The sequence below is a fragment of the Dermacentor andersoni genome, chromosome 1 (genome assembly GCF_023375885.2).
Source record: "Dermacentor andersoni chromosome 1, qqDerAnde1_hic_scaffold, whole genome shotgun sequence".
In the NCBI taxonomy this organism is placed as follows: Eukaryota; Metazoa; Arthropoda; class Arachnida; order Ixodida; family Ixodidae; genus Dermacentor; species Dermacentor andersoni.
Window position 1 is genome coordinate 269,816,606 of NC_092814.1, and position 17,232 is coordinate 269,833,837.

General features: G+C 44.0%; 1 protein-coding gene, 1 long non-coding RNA gene and 1 pseudogene across 2 annotated transcripts in view; 2 read left to right on the forward strand and 1 right to left on the reverse strand.

The window, feature by feature from the left end:
• Nucleotides 1-17,232, reverse strand: part of LOC126548494 (cytochrome P450 4V2-like) — a 365,265-nt gene that overhangs the window by 53,799 nt on the left and 294,234 nt on the right. The gene's annotated exons all lie outside the window — the stretch shown is intronic.
• On the forward strand, nucleotides 257-5,955 carry LOC129380912 (uncharacterized). Its single transcript, XR_008609110.1, has 3 exons — nucleotides 257-1,527; nucleotides 2,501-2,625; nucleotides 4,655-5,955. It is a non-coding gene; the product is annotated as an uncharacterized lncRNA (long non-coding RNA).
• Nucleotides 12,211-12,389, forward strand: LOC126548670 (U2 spliceosomal RNA; annotated as a pseudogene).

The window sequence follows — 17,232 nt, forward strand, 5'->3', positions numbered from 1 at the left end:
TCTTTCGTAGTGGTCTCTAACTAGAGCGGTGAGTAGGTAGTTCCTACTACTAGATATATATATATATAATTCGATTGACTACGGCGCGGCTCAATTTGCGCGGCTGCCCCCCTGCCAACAATGAAAAGCGAGCGGAAGTGACGGGACGACGCTGTACCCTCACAGACCACTAGGTGCGCGGCAGGACGGGAAGGCGAAAACTGCGCCATCATTGCATTCGCTGCTCTTGCTGCATGAGATGTATTGTCTCGTTTTCACCTGTGTTCGTGTCTGGCGCTGTTCGAAATAATTTTAAACGTGTGATTAGTTTTGTGCGCGGTGTAGAAAAAGATGTGGCCGTGCTTTGTGTATTACTTGTGCCCCACTTGAAAGCAAAGCGTTCGTACGCACTGTAAGATGGATCCACGGAGGCTGAAACGAGCAGTTGCAACGTGCCCAGTGTCGGCGGTCGGTAGTACTGCCATAATGGAAATATTCAGGCAAGTGCCCGTTTATTTGGTATTTGTTTGGTGGGTTACGTGTTATTGTTCGCTCTAGAAGTATCTCACTGTGATCTCGTAGCATATTTCACTAATGTAAGTGCAAGAGCAGCTGCGCTCCTAGTAGGGCAAGTTAACTACCTCGATCGCGTCCCGTGTGACAAGTTTGTCAAACCTATATCGGGCGTGGTGCGCCTGCATACTTCCGCTTTGTTTCTCAGCGCTTGAACGTTCATAGGTGTGATTCTCTCGTGCGTTCAGCGCGGCTTCTTGTAATACGGTCGTTCGCACTTAAGTGAAATGTGGTCGACCACTTTTGCGTCGCGCAGAAAAAGGACGACTGGCTTTGCCACCTTTCGAAAGAATCGGCGCGGTATTGGTTATCCCTGTTGCCGTCGCGTGCGGCTGTTGCTGCTTGCCGGATGCCTTCAGCATATTTTAGGCTGGCTTGTACGTGTGTTTGTGCGCTCGCTCGCGCTCGGCTCTGTGTGTGTGTGTGTGTGTGTGTGTGTGCGCGCGTGTGCGCGTGTGCGTGCGCGTGTGTGTGTGTGTGTGTGCGTGTGTGTGCGTGTGTATGTCCATGTGTGTGCGTGCGTGCGCGCGCGTACATGCAGGTTTGTATGGGCCAGCGTGTTTGCGTGTGTCTTGTGCGTACGTGTTTTGTGAGCGTGTTTGTGTATGCGTGCGTGTGCGCGCATGTTTCTGTGTAAGTCGCGGTGTGTGCGTGCACGTGTTAGTGTGCCTGCCTGCATGTATGTGTGCTTGTTTGTGTTTATCAATGTGTGCGTGTGCGCGTATCAATGTGTGCGTGTGCGCGTGCGCGCTTTTGTGTCTGCGCTTTGACAGTGCGCATATTTGTGTGTGCGTGCGAGTGCGTTTTGTGTGCGTGCGTATGTATTGCATAAGGTCGGTAGAGTTTTACTCGCAGTAAAACCCTTCCAATTTGGTGCAGCGAGTGTTCCTGCCTGAAAGCCGAGCTTGGTTTGAAGCCACCCTGGACAACTGCTGTATGAGGCCGTTTCTTGGAGGACCACTGGGAAGGCGTCAGGTATACGCTTCCTCCTTTTTCCCTCCCCTCCCCTGATGAATCCATATCCTTGATTGTTACTGTGAAAGGAACGTTACATCCAGAGCATAAGTAAATGATTAAGAAATCTGGTAACGTGTTTCGCCAGTACACTAATTCTGATCTTAAAGACGTGGATTAGCCTGCATTTCATTTGATGTAGACAACCGCTGAAATTGTGAATGGGGGGTTATTCAAGACGTTCTACGTATATAGCAGTTGGCTTCAGAAGCGTTAATGAATTTTGAAAATTTGAAGTATTGTGCTTTAGAGGTATATACAAGCTTTAGGTCTCTCTGGGTAGTTTGTATGCCCTTCTAGAGCTGTCGCCTAAGCCCTATTGAAATTCGTAACTATAGTTTGGAGCACTGTGGAAGCTAGAAGGCTTGCCCGGGCTCTCGAGAAAGTGTTAAAGCTGGAAGTGTAGGTTGAGGAGTTTAGGGTTGGTCACACAAATGTTTTTATGCCTTAGCAGTAGGAGTGTTAAAGAATAAAAAAAGTGCATGTGTGTCATGCGGGAAAGCTGCTCATGCGGTAGAGGCTTTTTTTGCGTGTGTGTGTGTGTGTGTGTGTGTGTGTGTGTGTGTGTGTGTGTGTGTGTGTGTGTGTGTGTGTGTGTGTGTGTGTGTGTGTGTGTGTGTGTGTGTGTGTGTACTGTTTGCCAAGAATTGGCAAGAAAACACAGTAATCAATTTAACTTGAAATAATAAACTATGCAAAGCATGCTGGTGCAGTGGCAACCGCAGCATATGAGCATACAAACGTGCAGCTGTGTGACAATCTTAATGCATGACTGCAACATCTGGAAGGAGGCTTGCTTCTTTTTCAGTAAGCAGCATAACGTCCATACTTTGGCTTTTCTCGTGCAAACCAAAACGAGGCTCATCGCCAATTATCTTGTATTTTGTTCTAATAGCATTTGTTTATCTTGAACTTAAAGCGTCGTTTCTCGCAGGTCGTGCAGGTGATAGCAGCAGTTTACCTATGCCCAGCTTTGGTACCCTCCATCAAGAGCGATCCACTTGCGTTCGCCTTCGGACAGATGTTTGATGTCTTGGACGCAGTTGTGAAGACAATATTGTAAGTAGATATAGGTGTGTAGTGTAGTATATTAGGTCAAGTTATAATTTAAAACTTTGAGGCTCCTTGGCGGCCTATGCTTGATATCAGTGCAGTTGTGTGTGGTTTTAAATATTGCCGATGGTACAGTGCATACTGCAGGTATGACTGCTGATCCAAACTATACAATGACGATTTTCTTTATGTAAGAATATTCCCAGAATAGGGCATTGCAGCATCATATTCTTCATTGTGCATTCAGTGCTAATTCCGTATCCCTTTCCTGCTACCAATTTATTTGCAGGAAAAGAACATTTGTTTACTGTTTGCAGTGAGCTTGTTATTTGCTTATTGCATTACACTCTTCTACCTTTAATTTATTCCCATATAAATCTCAAAACCTTAAAATTTGAGCTGTTTTTATTTTGAATACAACATCAAAATGCGCCGGATTGCAATCTAGACTGCAAGGGACTTGAAAAAATTACAAGAAACCAGGACCTCTCGAGGGCGTTAAAAAACGTTGCAGCAGGCCATGCGCCTATTTCTTGTGATGAGCTAGCTGGTCATGAAAATTGCAAGCATATTTCATTTCACACAGTTTTGCAGCAGATAGCAGGCCTATCATTGTCTCTAAGCACAACTTTTCCTCATTTGCATCATGAAACTCTGTCTGATGCTTAATTTGGGACAACTCTTGAAAATGAATGTTTCATAATTTTGAAACTACACAAAGTATTGGTTGGGGTTAGACAATTTTCAGACAACTTGACCATGTTGAACGTAGTCATTACTAGACGAGAAAAAAAATGCACAGGAGCACTCATTCAATCAAATGCAATGTTTGTGGTCATTTTCCACGTGGCAAACTGTACTCTTAAGCGAGAAAGGGCGGGCAGCCAATTTACCACCCTAACGACTCATGCGGATAGTGGCAACACAGGATGAGAAATGGTTGTGGCTCGGCGGTTCATTGAATATCTGAACACATATATACAATCCCCCCCCCCCCCCCAGTGAAGGGTAACTGTGCAATATGTTTTGGGCGGTAAAGTTGATTGTTTTAGGAGACAAGAAATTTCAGGCTCCAGTTGAGAGGCTACAGAAAGGACCATGTAAACAGTCGCAGACCAACATAAACTGCGTAGGAGGCACATTACAGTTTAGAGCATGAAGTAGAAATTGGGAGCATGAGGAAGGATCATAAGTTTAAATAAGGGAATACTACTTGTCAGCGTATTGCCAAGCTAACCTAATGAAAGAAGGGGGCGTGCTCTAAGGAAAGTAGTTGACAACACAAGCTAAATTTTCCAGGAGAGTATGGCGAAATGCCAATTCTTACTAAATTAGTAAATAGGAAATACACAATAAATTTTAGGGTACAGAAAGGGCTTAATAAACTGCTTTGGAGATTGTTGGGCTGGATGTATGTACTGCAGGGCAAATGAGAATGCCAGTGGGAGTTTCCTCATTTTCATTTGTGTACACTCTCTGTAAAACAGTACTCTTTGTCTCCTAGTGTAATAATGTTGTGCAAAAACAATTATTTTTCATGGCTTGTGTATCTCAGTCTTAATGTGCCATATACCATAAGGTTCTCAGCTGCAGTACTTATAAAGTGTAATGCACAGATATATTGCAGATTTCATAATGTCAATTTTATACTAAGGTCACATACACGCTCCTGGACAAATGTCTGCTGTTGAGAGATGTCAGTGGTAGTGTCTATAAATTTTATTCACTCTTATTTTCTATGGTGAAAGGCTACTGTACATTTACTTGCTTTTGCTGCTGTATGTGCCATGTTGTATTCACAATGAAATAGTGGTTTAGTGTTCACGGTAACATGCAATTCTTGAATTTGCAAAATAGCAATTTCTTCTACCTTTCACTTGTCTTGCCCAGTTACCTAAGTTGTGCAATGTGCCCTGTCACAATAATTAAGATTGTTGTTTTCAGGAGTTTGTTGCCTTATCAAGTTTTCCGCAGTGTACATGTGTAATTGCACAAACTGATCTCTCCTGATTCCCTTCTTATTTTGCTAATGCAGGATGCAAGATTCCAGCATAGCCATGTGTTGCATTTATTGGTCAAGATGCTCAGAGAATGGTGTCCCTGCACATCGTGGTTAAACGTGAACAGTATTATTTTTTTCTTTTTGAAAGCTAAATGCGTCTTGCTGCATAAATTGCATTCTTGCAGCTCAAATCTGTACCATATCTTTTTTAATTTTGAATCAATTAATTACACTGTTCAGTATATTTGTACTGTTTGATACAACCATTTCTTGCTGGCAAATGGTAACAGTGTGATATTTAACATGACTGCCTGTGCCTGTGTTTTTAGTAACCAGAGTAGGGCTGACTTAATAAACCATATTTGCTCATTTGCATACTGATATGCTACAGCAAGCCGTAATGTTGCATTAGCGCATCTAAGTGCAAATAATTTAGAAATTTACAATGTATTTTAAAACACTGTCCACCGTTTGTGCTCAGCAAAATAGCTTAATCAACAGTGGTTTGTTTTTATCAGGCCTCCATTGATACTGCACTTTGCACCTAGACAGTAGTAAATGTGGAATATTCAGTCTTTTGTATTATATTAAGAAAAGCACGCATTTTCAAACTACATATTGTATAATAGACCAGTGCCTTCGGGTTACAAAACAAAAATTTAAGGAAACCGGCATTGTTACACAATCTGCTACACAGCACTTTTAGCCCAGTGAACTCTCGTTTCCCAAAAGAAAAAAAAAACTATTTACGCACTAAAAAATTCTACATATTTTTTGTGCTCAAGTAATCTTGTTGGAAAGAGAAAATAAGCAATAATGCTCCTGGCTTAAACCTCATTTAAAGCACGTCTATGCTTGGAAAATATTGTTTCAATCTCAAAAATGTTGACCAGTTATGCCTTACATCGACTTTCTAAGCTTTTCATAATGCTTTGCCATGACATTGGTGTACAAAATAACAGGTGTGTTTCTTGTGTTTGCTGAGAATTTCATTTACTTCCCTAATTGACCTTTGCAATGTCTCTTCTTTTTTTCAAGGCATCAAAACTTTATTTTCGTTCATTGGAGCTTAATACTGAAAATTTATCACTTGATCTGGCCCAAAACACTGCAAGGTCAACTCAGGCTCTTTCAGTGCTGCTATACATAGTTTCTTCTCTAATAAGAACAGATTTGATCAATACATATATTTTTAAATACGTTTGTGGGAAATGTACATGTTGTGCTTACCAATGTGTTTGGTGATTGTGCATGCTTAGATTTCATGTGATTTATGTATATCTTGTACTCTGTATTGTAGCATGCAATAAATACATTTATATTTTTCGTGCAAATGCAGCATGTCTTAGCAGTCTGTGTTGCATGTTATACAGATCTGGAAATCGTGATAACGGTTGATGTGGATATACATGCTCAAAAGTGTCAAATTTGCTAGGTTGTATTTGTGCAGCGAAGACGGGTTTTGCAATATGCACCATGAATTACTAATGTGTAATGTGATCCACACGTATAGGTGTTGTGTATGCCCATTGAAGCTTCAAGGCCGGCTGTTGGACGGTGCGTTTGGCAGCCGAACTTGAACCTTCTGGCACACACGAGAGTTACGCGTGGATCGCTGTACATAGTAGTAATTGAAGGCGTGTACTGCCGGACCTGCCTTCCATGCACGCCAGAAATAAAAGGGTGTATCCTCTTCCGACACCTACATAGATGGTTCTTAATGTGGACTAGCACCCTTACACCCTAAATTTATTTTGCTGGACACCCTTTCTCTAGGGTGCTATAATTGCACCCCAACTGTAGGGTGTAGGCAACAGCACCTTTAGGGTGTCCGTCTGGCGACAAACTGATTTACGCTCTTAAGGGTGTTAAATGTTTACTGTGTAGTGCGGGGTTCAAGAAACCGTGCTTTCACGGCAGCGTCCTTTATTTCGGAGATGCTTACGAGGTGCTTACGCACTACCATAGAGCTACAGAAATTCGATGCCATCTTAAAGGGGATACACTATGGCAAAGCATCAGCAAAATTGAGAAAGGGGATAATTCTTTGGCACCACAAGACGATGAATTATGGTTATTAACAACCAGTAGCCCTATAACGACTGTGAGGTAGAAATTGGCACGCTTCCTATGGGAGGCGCCGTTTTTCGCGCATAACTGAGAGACAGCGACAAGCATTCAAAATTGTACACAAAAATATATTCTAGCGGCACATACTAAAGGCGCTGTTTTTAGCAACCGGAAACACACACATTCCACCTTCTGTGAGTCGTGGGCGAGTGGTTTTAATAAACGGATATCAAAATCGGTAATAAGAATATTGTGCGGTGAAATTGTTAGTTTCATTATTAGCCGCAGAGACGAATGATGATGATGAGGAGGAGGAGGAGGAGCAGGAGGAGGATTATGAGCATTTCCTTTTAACGGCGTGTTGGCACCAGCCCCCAAGCTTATTCTTCTAACGTTACTGGTGTCTAAATATTTAAACGGTTGCAAAAACGTAGCTACTTTAAAAGAGAAGGTTTTCTTCGTTACAAGCTTACCATTTCCTTGCGTCACCAAGATTCCAGCCGTCTCTTGCTATAGCTCCCATGCCCAGATTAGTTTACGTTTTCCCCATTGGTCCTAAAAGCCCAAGGCTCCCGGGCAGGCCAGGTACTTCAACATTTATCACTTGATGGATACTGCTACAGCATAAACGAGCATGCTTAACTGTTTCTGCGCCATTTCCACACGCTATGCACGAATCGTCCTCTGAAAATTTTCTCCTCGAACACCGCGTTCTAAGACACCCTGATCTCGGTTCGAACAATAGGAAACTGCCCCTTGAATTATAAAGCTTTTCCCTTCAGAGTATATTCTTTATTATTAAATATATTTCCCTGGTTAGTGTAGTGTTTCTATTGCTATATCTAGCCAAGTATCCAGAGCCAGTTTCCAACTACGTAGCGTGAATGCTGTTACATACCCGCTCTATCTAACTGAATCTATGTGCGCAGTTCGCAACCCTGCAAGCGCAGCAATGGCGGATTAAAGCAGTATCAGTTCCAGTCGTGTGTGTCGTTATCCAATTCAATCGTTACATTTCAAGGCACAACAGTTGGCTTCCTCTCCATTCCGCTTATCCAGTATATTGTTTCTGCATTTATTCCGGCTTTTCGTTTAAGAGGAAGCTTTAGCTCGAGTGTTCCCATATAAATACATGCAAAGGGAGAATTCGTTTTTCTAGACAACCACCGCACCAAATATGACAAGGTTTGTTGCATTTAAAGGAAGATTTTTAAATCTAGTGACCGTTGGCTCCCAAATTTTGATTTAGGTAGTCAACTTTTCGTTAAAGATTGCCAAACATTTCAGAAAACGAAACTATAGAGCTTGCTACTCTGTAACACAGCAAGGAAAAATGATAGCACAATTCTGTGAATTGCATGTGATAGTACATTTAAAGCGGACAAAATTAATATGTTGCACACGAATCTGAAAATTTTCAGTAATATGGAAATACAGCTTTTGCAGAACCCTTGTGCACAACGTAACAAATTTACATAAGATATAAATTGACACATCGAATTTGTCCGCTTTGAATGATCTGATGGATGCCGTTTATAGAACCGCAATATCTGTTCTTGATGCTGAGCTATAAACTTGTAAACTTCCTGCTTCTATATTTTCCAAACTTTCGTATTTTTGAAAATCTTTTTCACAAAGTTCAGGCTCCAGATCGAAATTACGCTTCCAACAGTCACTAGAATTTAACTTTCTCTTTCAAGTGCAACACATTTCATTAAAATCTGTCAAGGGGTTCTTTCAGAAAAGCGTTTTTGCGTTTTACATGCATTTGAATAGGTCGCATCGGAGTTGAGCCGAGCTAAAGCTTCCTCCTAGGAGCTTTTTACGGTTTTCCGCTACATTAGCGTATCTGAAATTGTCAAATAACCTAACCTAGCCTTACCTAGACGCTCATCTATTTTAGTGCGTACTTCATCTTTCGGATCACAGTTTGCTCCGAGTATCCCACATATCGGAGGATGCCCGCCCTATATCTTCCTGTACTGCGTCGCTTCTGATTTCTGCATTTTTCTTGTTTCTCTTAATTACCACAAGACACATGCTTGAGTCATCTTGAGAAATTCGAATTTTAAAGCTCAAGACGCGCCGCGTGATGGTGGAAGGTAAAGTTCCATCTAAATGTCCATAATACCAGAGTATGAGGCGGGGAAGCAACGAGTCAGCCAAAGAATGTACACCTTTGCCGTATATTATTTACATCGGCGTGAAATTTCAGGAAATGGCTCAGAGAAAACTGGACCCAAACAAGTTTGCGTGTCGTCCTGTTCTTGTGCGTCCCACTTCCCTTTAATTCTTTTCGCGTTTGTTGGCACAGTGCTACTGACTAGCAGCTTGGTGAGAGAGAGAAAATGAATGAATGAATGAATGAATGAATGAATGAATGAATGAATGAATGAATGAATGAATGAATGAATGAATGAATGAATGAAGGAATGAATGAATGGTAGAGAGGTTAACTAGACTGTCCAGTTTGCTACCTTGCACGTGGGGAGGGGAAGTAAAAGAGATAGAGGGCAGACTAAGCTTGATGATTTCGCATTTCGTAGTTGAGAACATGCAGAAGACATGTTGTGCGTGGGAGACAGACCCATAAGTTACCGAGAAGAAGACGAAGAATTCAATACAGTCACTCTCACTTGGATTCCTCTGGGAGCGCTCTCATGATGTGATGTATATACGCAAGAGCTTGACCCGCCAATAACTGCAATTCCTTGATGTGTAAGGCAGGCGCTGTAACACGACACTCAAGAGTTACAGACAGACGACAGGGGCGCTGCCTCAGTTTTCGTCCCCTATTTTAGCCCTGCTTTCCTCGAAATATCGAAGCAAACAGGCACAACCTACACCTACGATTTCGGGAGCTTCGCCGATGGAGAAGCGGGGCATGATGACGATATCTGAACGCCTGTCGCGCTCGGCGCCAACCGGGTCCGTGTTTACAAAGTTGGGCCCGTATTCGTAAAAAAAAGAATAAAGAAAGAAAAAACGCGTCCATGCGCTAGAATCACTGCTCATTACAGCGGGTGCCAGGGCAGCTTGATGAACGTAATAGCGAAGGCGGCCGGCCAATGGCAAACAGTTACTACAAACGAGAAGCTATGCGATTTCGGCCCCAGTTCTTATACGATAGAACATTTCGTAACAACAGCCGCTAACCAAACGAACGCATTATTAACCAAAAAGGCTGGCCAATGAAAGTTTTGTTATTCCGGGGCCAACTTCACTAAACTCTTCGTGTGTCAGGGATGAGTGCCACTGGCAGGCCACATTCGGTAATAACACAAACAACTTGACGATTGGCTGGAATCTGTTCCTATGCGAGTAGTTGCACCGCAGGAACTCTTTTTGTGAATACGGGCTTTGGATTCCGGTTCTTACGGTAGCAGAATCTTGAAGAGTGGAGCAAAGTACTTTCGCGCGACGTGAACAACGTGCAACCTTCGGAAAGCTACGCAGTTGACACGGACGGGTGCTGTAGCCGCTGTGGCGCGCCGTGGCATCATCGTCGAGTTTAGTGTCTCAACGACGGTCAACGAAGCCCACCTGCCGTGCGACAGGCGCCTCAGGAGACTATGTTAAGGGCCGATTTGCGCTCGAGCCTAACGCCGTACCGTCCGCCTGACGCACGCGTGCGGTCGTGCGAAAAACTGCACATGTGCCACAATGGTGCACAAATTACGGTTTACACTGGGCCCATACATGCAGTGTAAATAAAAATTTGTGCACTCGTATGCGACATCTGCAGTTTTTCGCATGACCGGGAGGCGGGCTGTACAGCGTGCAGCACGACCATAAATCGGCCTTAAGCGGCACAATGATTATCGTTCGCTGTTTGTCCGTGTTTTGGACGATGAATGAGATTAGCGACAAGCAGTCGCAAACACTTACGAAAACGCGCTTGTTTGTGCCAGAAACTCTGGAGTTATCGTTCAAGGAAGCTGGCCCAAGGCCTGTATACTCAAGAAGCAGCTCGTACGCTAGCGCAAGTCCTGAAAACAAATGCCTACCAATCGCGACAGCGAACATATCTTTAGCAAAGACGACCAGTCAATTATGTATGTGCATCTACTACGAAAGAAAAGCTTTGAAACTTAGGCCCCAGGTGGAATGTAATGTTTCTTCAGATTAAAAAAAAAAATTATGGGGTTTTACGTGCCAAAATCATTTTCTGATTATGAGGCACGCCGTAGTGGGGGACTCCGGAAATTTCGACCACCTGGGGTTCTTTAACGTGCATTGTCCAGATTTTATTCGACCTTTCTAACTTTTGCTTGTCCAGTCAATCTTTTTTTTTGTTTTTCTGTTTTTGTTTTTCACCGCTGAAAGTTGATACGTATGAGGCAGGGTGATAAGATAGATGCAACTTGGGGATCAGTTAGAGGGGTTGGTAGCACGTGCCTACCGCCCCTACATTTTACTTATATATGAACTAAGGCACCATGAGTGACAAAAGTTACTCAAAAATACCCATTAACACGTAAAGATGAAAACGACTCAAATGGTGGATGATGTTATCCCGCACCTAAGAGCCGGATTGAAAAAAAAAAGCGAATAAGTCACATCTCGACAGCGCATGCATACTCAGTACAAAGTAAAAATGAATGAAATGAAATAAAAATAAATAAAAACAAACGCGACTGAAAGCCCCTCGGAAGCCGTTGCTGCCTCTCCTCCTCGCCCTCTCCTTTCGCTCGTGCGTCTCAGAGTCTTGGCAGAGATCGAAATACTCTGCCGGTAAATGTCCAGAAGTTGTTTGGAATGCTGGGTGCCGTACGTATTCGCACTGCAGTGACAACACTTGATGGTGGTTGCAGGAATTTCTGACTGTCGTTGTGGCAGCAGCACCGCATCTGTCTCGTCATCGTCGCTGCTCTAATTCGTTTACATTTCGATATTAGCCTAAAGACAGACAGACGTTTGCTTCCTTATACGTAAGGCGCTCCCATCTCCGCGGCCCATCTAAAAATTACTTCATCGCCTCTCTCAAACTGTTGCGCGAGTGTCAGAATCTGTTCGCGAAGCATTGGATAGCGTTCCAGAGCGCGTGCTCCAAATAGCTTAGCGAGATGCGGTCACCACGCGGCAAGCGCGAGGTCTGCGGACAATGGGCGGTGCCGCACACCATCAATTTCGTTGCGTTAGCAACTGGCCAAAGGCGAGAACAGATGCGTCGATGAGCGAGAAGAAGACTCCGCAGCGGTGGGTGTTTGTTCACACCTACTGCTGCTGCTGCGCGCCCGTGTCATTATGAACACGGGCGGCAGCAAAATTTCCAAAGCCAAAAAAATAGTCTCAGCATAAAAAATCGCTATCCATTCCAATCTGTGAAGGCGAATGAACAGCAAAGCTGTTTAGCACACCACACAGAGGTGACACAGAATTTTGAACAAAGGTGTACGAACACACGGGACGTTTGGGACGTTTCGACGGGACCGCCACCACGGCAGAGCGGAAGGAAATGGAAGTAGATACGCAAGTGCTTGGAACGACGACAAAGAGAGGGCGGCGCGAACGCACACATGGCTGACGCGGGTCAAAGCGCAGTATCTCTTCTTATTAGCTTAATATCTGATACGGGTTTTATTTGGACCAAAGATGCTAAGTTTATTTTTGCAAGTTGGCGGAGTTCTTGAAGCCTGCTTCACCTCCGCCGCGGGTCGGCCAGGTATTGCACCCTCTCCGGATTGAACGTGCATGCAGAACAAAAATGCACGGTACCGGCCGTAAGCATGCTTCACTCTTAGAATTTGGCAGATCCCAAGCACTGTGGGAATCGAGGTAAGCTTAGCTTAGTATGCTGTTTGCTTTGATTGACGTGGCAGAAGTGTTAAGCATTAATTGAATTGTGGGGCTGTACGTAATAAAGTTTATAATCGTACGTACACATTATATAGACATATTCTCGATCTGCACCACGTTTCCATATGTAGCGAACAGGCTTCTGTTCCGCGCGACGCTTCTTTCGGGTCTGGGTGTCCTCGACACTGAATGCACGCTGTGGAGTCATCTTGCTGGCGCTTGTTTACGTGCTCCTGCATACGTGGCCAGCACGCTGTTGAGACGCCAGCTCCAAGCGCTCTCTTCAGGCTATGGACGATTGTAATGTTTGCATTATCACAGCCAATCACGTGACCTACAGCCCAGAACCTGCATTTTTGTCGCATAGGAAAGCACGCACAGCTCGTGCCGTACGCGAACGCTACGAAACGCTGCCGCGGCGGCGCCGTCCTTGGTGGATGGATGGATGGATGGATGGATGCTTGCTATGAGCATCCCCTTTGGAACGGGGCGGTGGGTTGCGCCACCAAGCTCTTGCTAGTATACTGTCTAATGTCCTACCTATGTTAAAAGAGAAAAAAAAGAAAGGAGCAAAGATCCACAATGAATTCCCATAAGCAATGTTTCTGAACCCCTATTGTGAACTTTCTTATTGTACGCCTCTGTTGTTTGTCGTTTCCCTACTTTTCTTTCACCAATCGTCCGATCGCCTCTTACTAATCTCCCCCCCCCCCCCCCCAATTGCGGACATGTTTACTTTCCCTCTGCTCTCGCCGAACCCAAGGACTTCAAGGAGGCCAGTGGTGCCTAAATATACCGCTGGACAGATTTTTATTTATTTATTTCAAAATACTGCAGGCCAATGTGGTGGCCCAAGCAGGTGTGGGTTACATCCAACATGAATGTACAAAACAACAAAAGGCAAGCAAGAAAGAAAAAAGCAAAAAGAAAAAGAAAGCTTAAGAGAGAAGGTGACACTCCAACTCAGCGAGAAAATTATTGGAACCAAAAATATCAGACGGCAAAGAATTCCAATCTTCCACAGTTCTAGGAAAATAACTGAATTTGAAAGATTTTGATCGGGCAAAGATTGGGGTTAGTGCAAATTCATGGCCATGGCGTGTGCGTCGTGTTGTTAGGGGTTTTATACTGTCAGGCAGATCTATTTTTATGTCACCAAACATACAATTATAAAGAAATGAAAGGCGACTAAACTTTCTGCGGGCTTCTAGAGTAGAAATACAGTTTAATTGCATTAGGTTAGATGGGGAATCAAGTCTGCGATATTTGCCAAATATAAACCTAACAGCCGTTCTGTTAATACGTTCAAGTTCCACATGCTCCATCGTTTCCCTATCGTTACCGCAGCAAGCACATGCTTCTTCCTTCTTATATCTCGCTTTATAGGCGCGTGTTCTAAGGCATCCTGACCTCGCTTCGAAAAGTAATGAGCTTGCCTTTGAGTTATCATAAATTGTAGTTACTCCTGGCAATCAATTATTTTCCTGTGGAAATACCTAAACACTCTCCCAGCCCATTTACATTCTTGCATATTCCTCAGTCGTTGTTCATAATCTATTTTACTGGGAGCTTCCCTCACTTCAAACCTTGTCCAGCCCATATCATCCTGCACAGCTTCATTTATACTCTTCCCGTGAGCGCCCAATGGGAGGCGTCCCGCTTACCTATGGTGGCCATCGAATCCTGATTGTACCCCTTATTTCAATCAAACAATCGCATTTCCAAATGAACGAGGAAAAAGGGGGTTAACCGAGGGGCCCGATTTTTATTATTCATATCATAAGAAGCCAACAAACATAGACACCAAGGAAAACACAGGGGAAATTACTTGTACTTAAGTAGGAAACGATCTCACGTGCTTCGCATCGACGTGGGATGGTTCCCCACCTGCGGCAAGTTGTTTTTTCATTCATTTTCAATTCCAGTAATTTATAATTTCTTTAATTCAATTAGTATAAGTACCAGTAATTTGCCCTGTGTTTTCCTTGGTGTCTATGTTTGTTGGCTTCTTATGATACGCATTTCCAAATGTAACTCCTGGAACCATTACACCTTTCCACATTCCCCGGAGCGCCTCGTACCTATTGTATCCCCATAGCGCTCTGTGCTTCACTATGGCCGCATTTGTCTTCCTGTTTACTGTTATGGTTTTTTCATGTATTTCTATATATCTATTGCCTTCGTTTATCCATATATCAAGGTATTTATATTCTTTTACGTGAGGTATTTTGTGGCCCTGTATTGACACTGTCTGTTCACTGTTTTCATTGAACATCATAATGCCTGATTTTTTAACGCTAAATTTCACACCTAAGTTCTCGCTTTTCTGTCCACAGATATTAGCCAGACGTTGCATATTACTTTGCTTGTTAGCTAGCAACACATTGTCATCCGCATAAAACAAACCTGGAAGCTGCTGTTCTACTGCTGTACCCGCCTGTTTGTATAAGAGGTTGCAACCAATAGTACTCCCGTCTAGCGCCCTCTCCATCCTCACCATGTACATCATAAACAGCAGCGGGGATAAAGGGCAGCCCTGGCGACCAGCATCCTGTGGTGTTGCAAGAAACCCAGTGGAGCGCGCGAGCGATACCTAAAGACCTAGTGTTCTTGTATATGCTTATAAAGGGCCACTACAAACACCAGGAGGCGAGCGCCAACTGCTGGTGTTGCAAGAAAGCCAGCGGCGCGCGCGGGAAATACCGTCGCGCCAGCAGCAGCAGCATCTGGAAAGTTGGAAGAAGAGGCAAGGAAAGCTTGACTTTAAAATAATACGCACAACTTAACGATTGGACAGCATCTACTCCTATGCGAGTTGTTACAGTGCAACAACTATTTCTACAGCGGAGCTGTATATGGATAGGGTATCACTGAATTTTAATGTCCACACAGAAACTATTATCATCAATGGCTCATATCGCCGCCTTCTTCGAAAGCGCTGCCGTTTGACGCCTTGCCTTCCAGTTCTTCTCTTTTTTGCCTTTGGGTTTGGTACACCAATCTGGTTCCTGTTTTCAATCTTTTCTAATTTAAGCTTCAATCAGTTTTATTTGCAGTGATACATCAGAAGCCGCAGTGATATCCAGGAACTCTCCTGGGCAGGCACGTTCCGCCTGGACATCATCTCTCAAACATGATAAATTACCATTGGAAACATTTCTCCACAATGGCATTAGCAGCATTCCCGTAGCGCTCGTGCCCTTGGGTAATGGCTCAATCAGATTAAATAACCCCAAAGTAATACAGGAACAACTTTATGCTGTGACTGCTCACTACCAGAATATCACCGATGTCCGGCACTCTGGTCGCAGTGTGCAGGTCGCCAGACCAGGCTTGCGTAGCCGATCTACTGAAGTGCTTGTCATTTGCCTCTGTCCCGGTGAGTTCGAGTATACCGCCACATCTTGCATGCACCAAGGGACTCGTGCACGGAGTTGACTCTCAACTAAGCCCATCTGAAACCCTGCAGAAACTAGCCATGGCCGGAGATGTAGCAATTTACCGCTGTAATGGCATTGTGGATAATATAAGGTCCCCCACTGAATCGGTTATAGCGATGTTTGCTGGTACATCGTACCCATCAGAAATCAAAGCATGGCCTCCTGTCTTTAGGGTTGAACCCCTCGCTTCACGTCCCCTACAATGGCGAAATTGCTGGAGATTCGCACATAGCGCAGGTGGATGCAAATCTGGATTCTGCATGTTGCATATGTGGAGAGGGCCACTCTAATGCAGACTGCATTGCCCAAAATGAGAAGTATTGCCTCGGTGAAGGTGCACACACAGTGGACTATGCAGATTGTCCAGTTCGTGTGGAAGAAACACGAGTGGTAGAAGTTATTGACAAGAGGAAGCGCTCTAGGAGACACGCCATGGCGATTGTCAAGGAGAGGTCACACGGATACGCTGGAATTACTGCACGTCAACCTTCATTCATGGATACGACCTTTGTGCTGACAGTTGAAGCCGCAGTGGAAAAGGCAATGACAAAAGCGATGAATCGATTAGTCGCCAGTCTCTGAGCACGCTTATCCCAGCTAATAAGTACTCAGGTAGCTAACCTGGTAAATATCCCTCCATCGCACCCTCCTGTAGCTTCGAACCTACCAACTCCAACAGAAGTAAACTACATCAACAAAGGGAGCTTGCTTCCCTCAGATGACAGCCGTGAGACATCTAAATCTTCAAGGAGTTCGGACCAAACTCACTCGTTGGACTAGCATGTCACTACTGACGTTGAACTCGATGCTCGAGCTCAAAAACGTAGCCGGTCATCATTAAACCATGCTTCTTCCTTGTCGACCCAGAATAAGAACAAAATGTCTCCGCCGAATAAGACCCTCAAGTAGGGTACTTTGGAGAAGGTTGTTGCTAGCGCAATACCATTTCCCCCTAGGTTTCTTAAAAGTATTACAGTGGAACTGTCGTTCCATTTTTGCAGCTTCCGCAGATTTATCGTGTCTCACTGTTCAATTAGATCCTGATATAATCATTTTACAAGAACTTGGCTAGCCCTAGATAAAAATTTTCATCTCAGAAATTATCGCCCTTTTTGTTTAGATTGGTCTACACGAGGCGGTGGATGACTTATATTAGTTTCATCCAGAATTTGCCACAAAGCAAAGAGAGCACTGAAACTTATGTCCCCAGAATTCGAAATTCTAGTAATAGCCTTAAATCTACCTTTATGCGGTCATTTTTCACCGCCAATGTATACTATCCTTCAGGGGTGCACGACACAT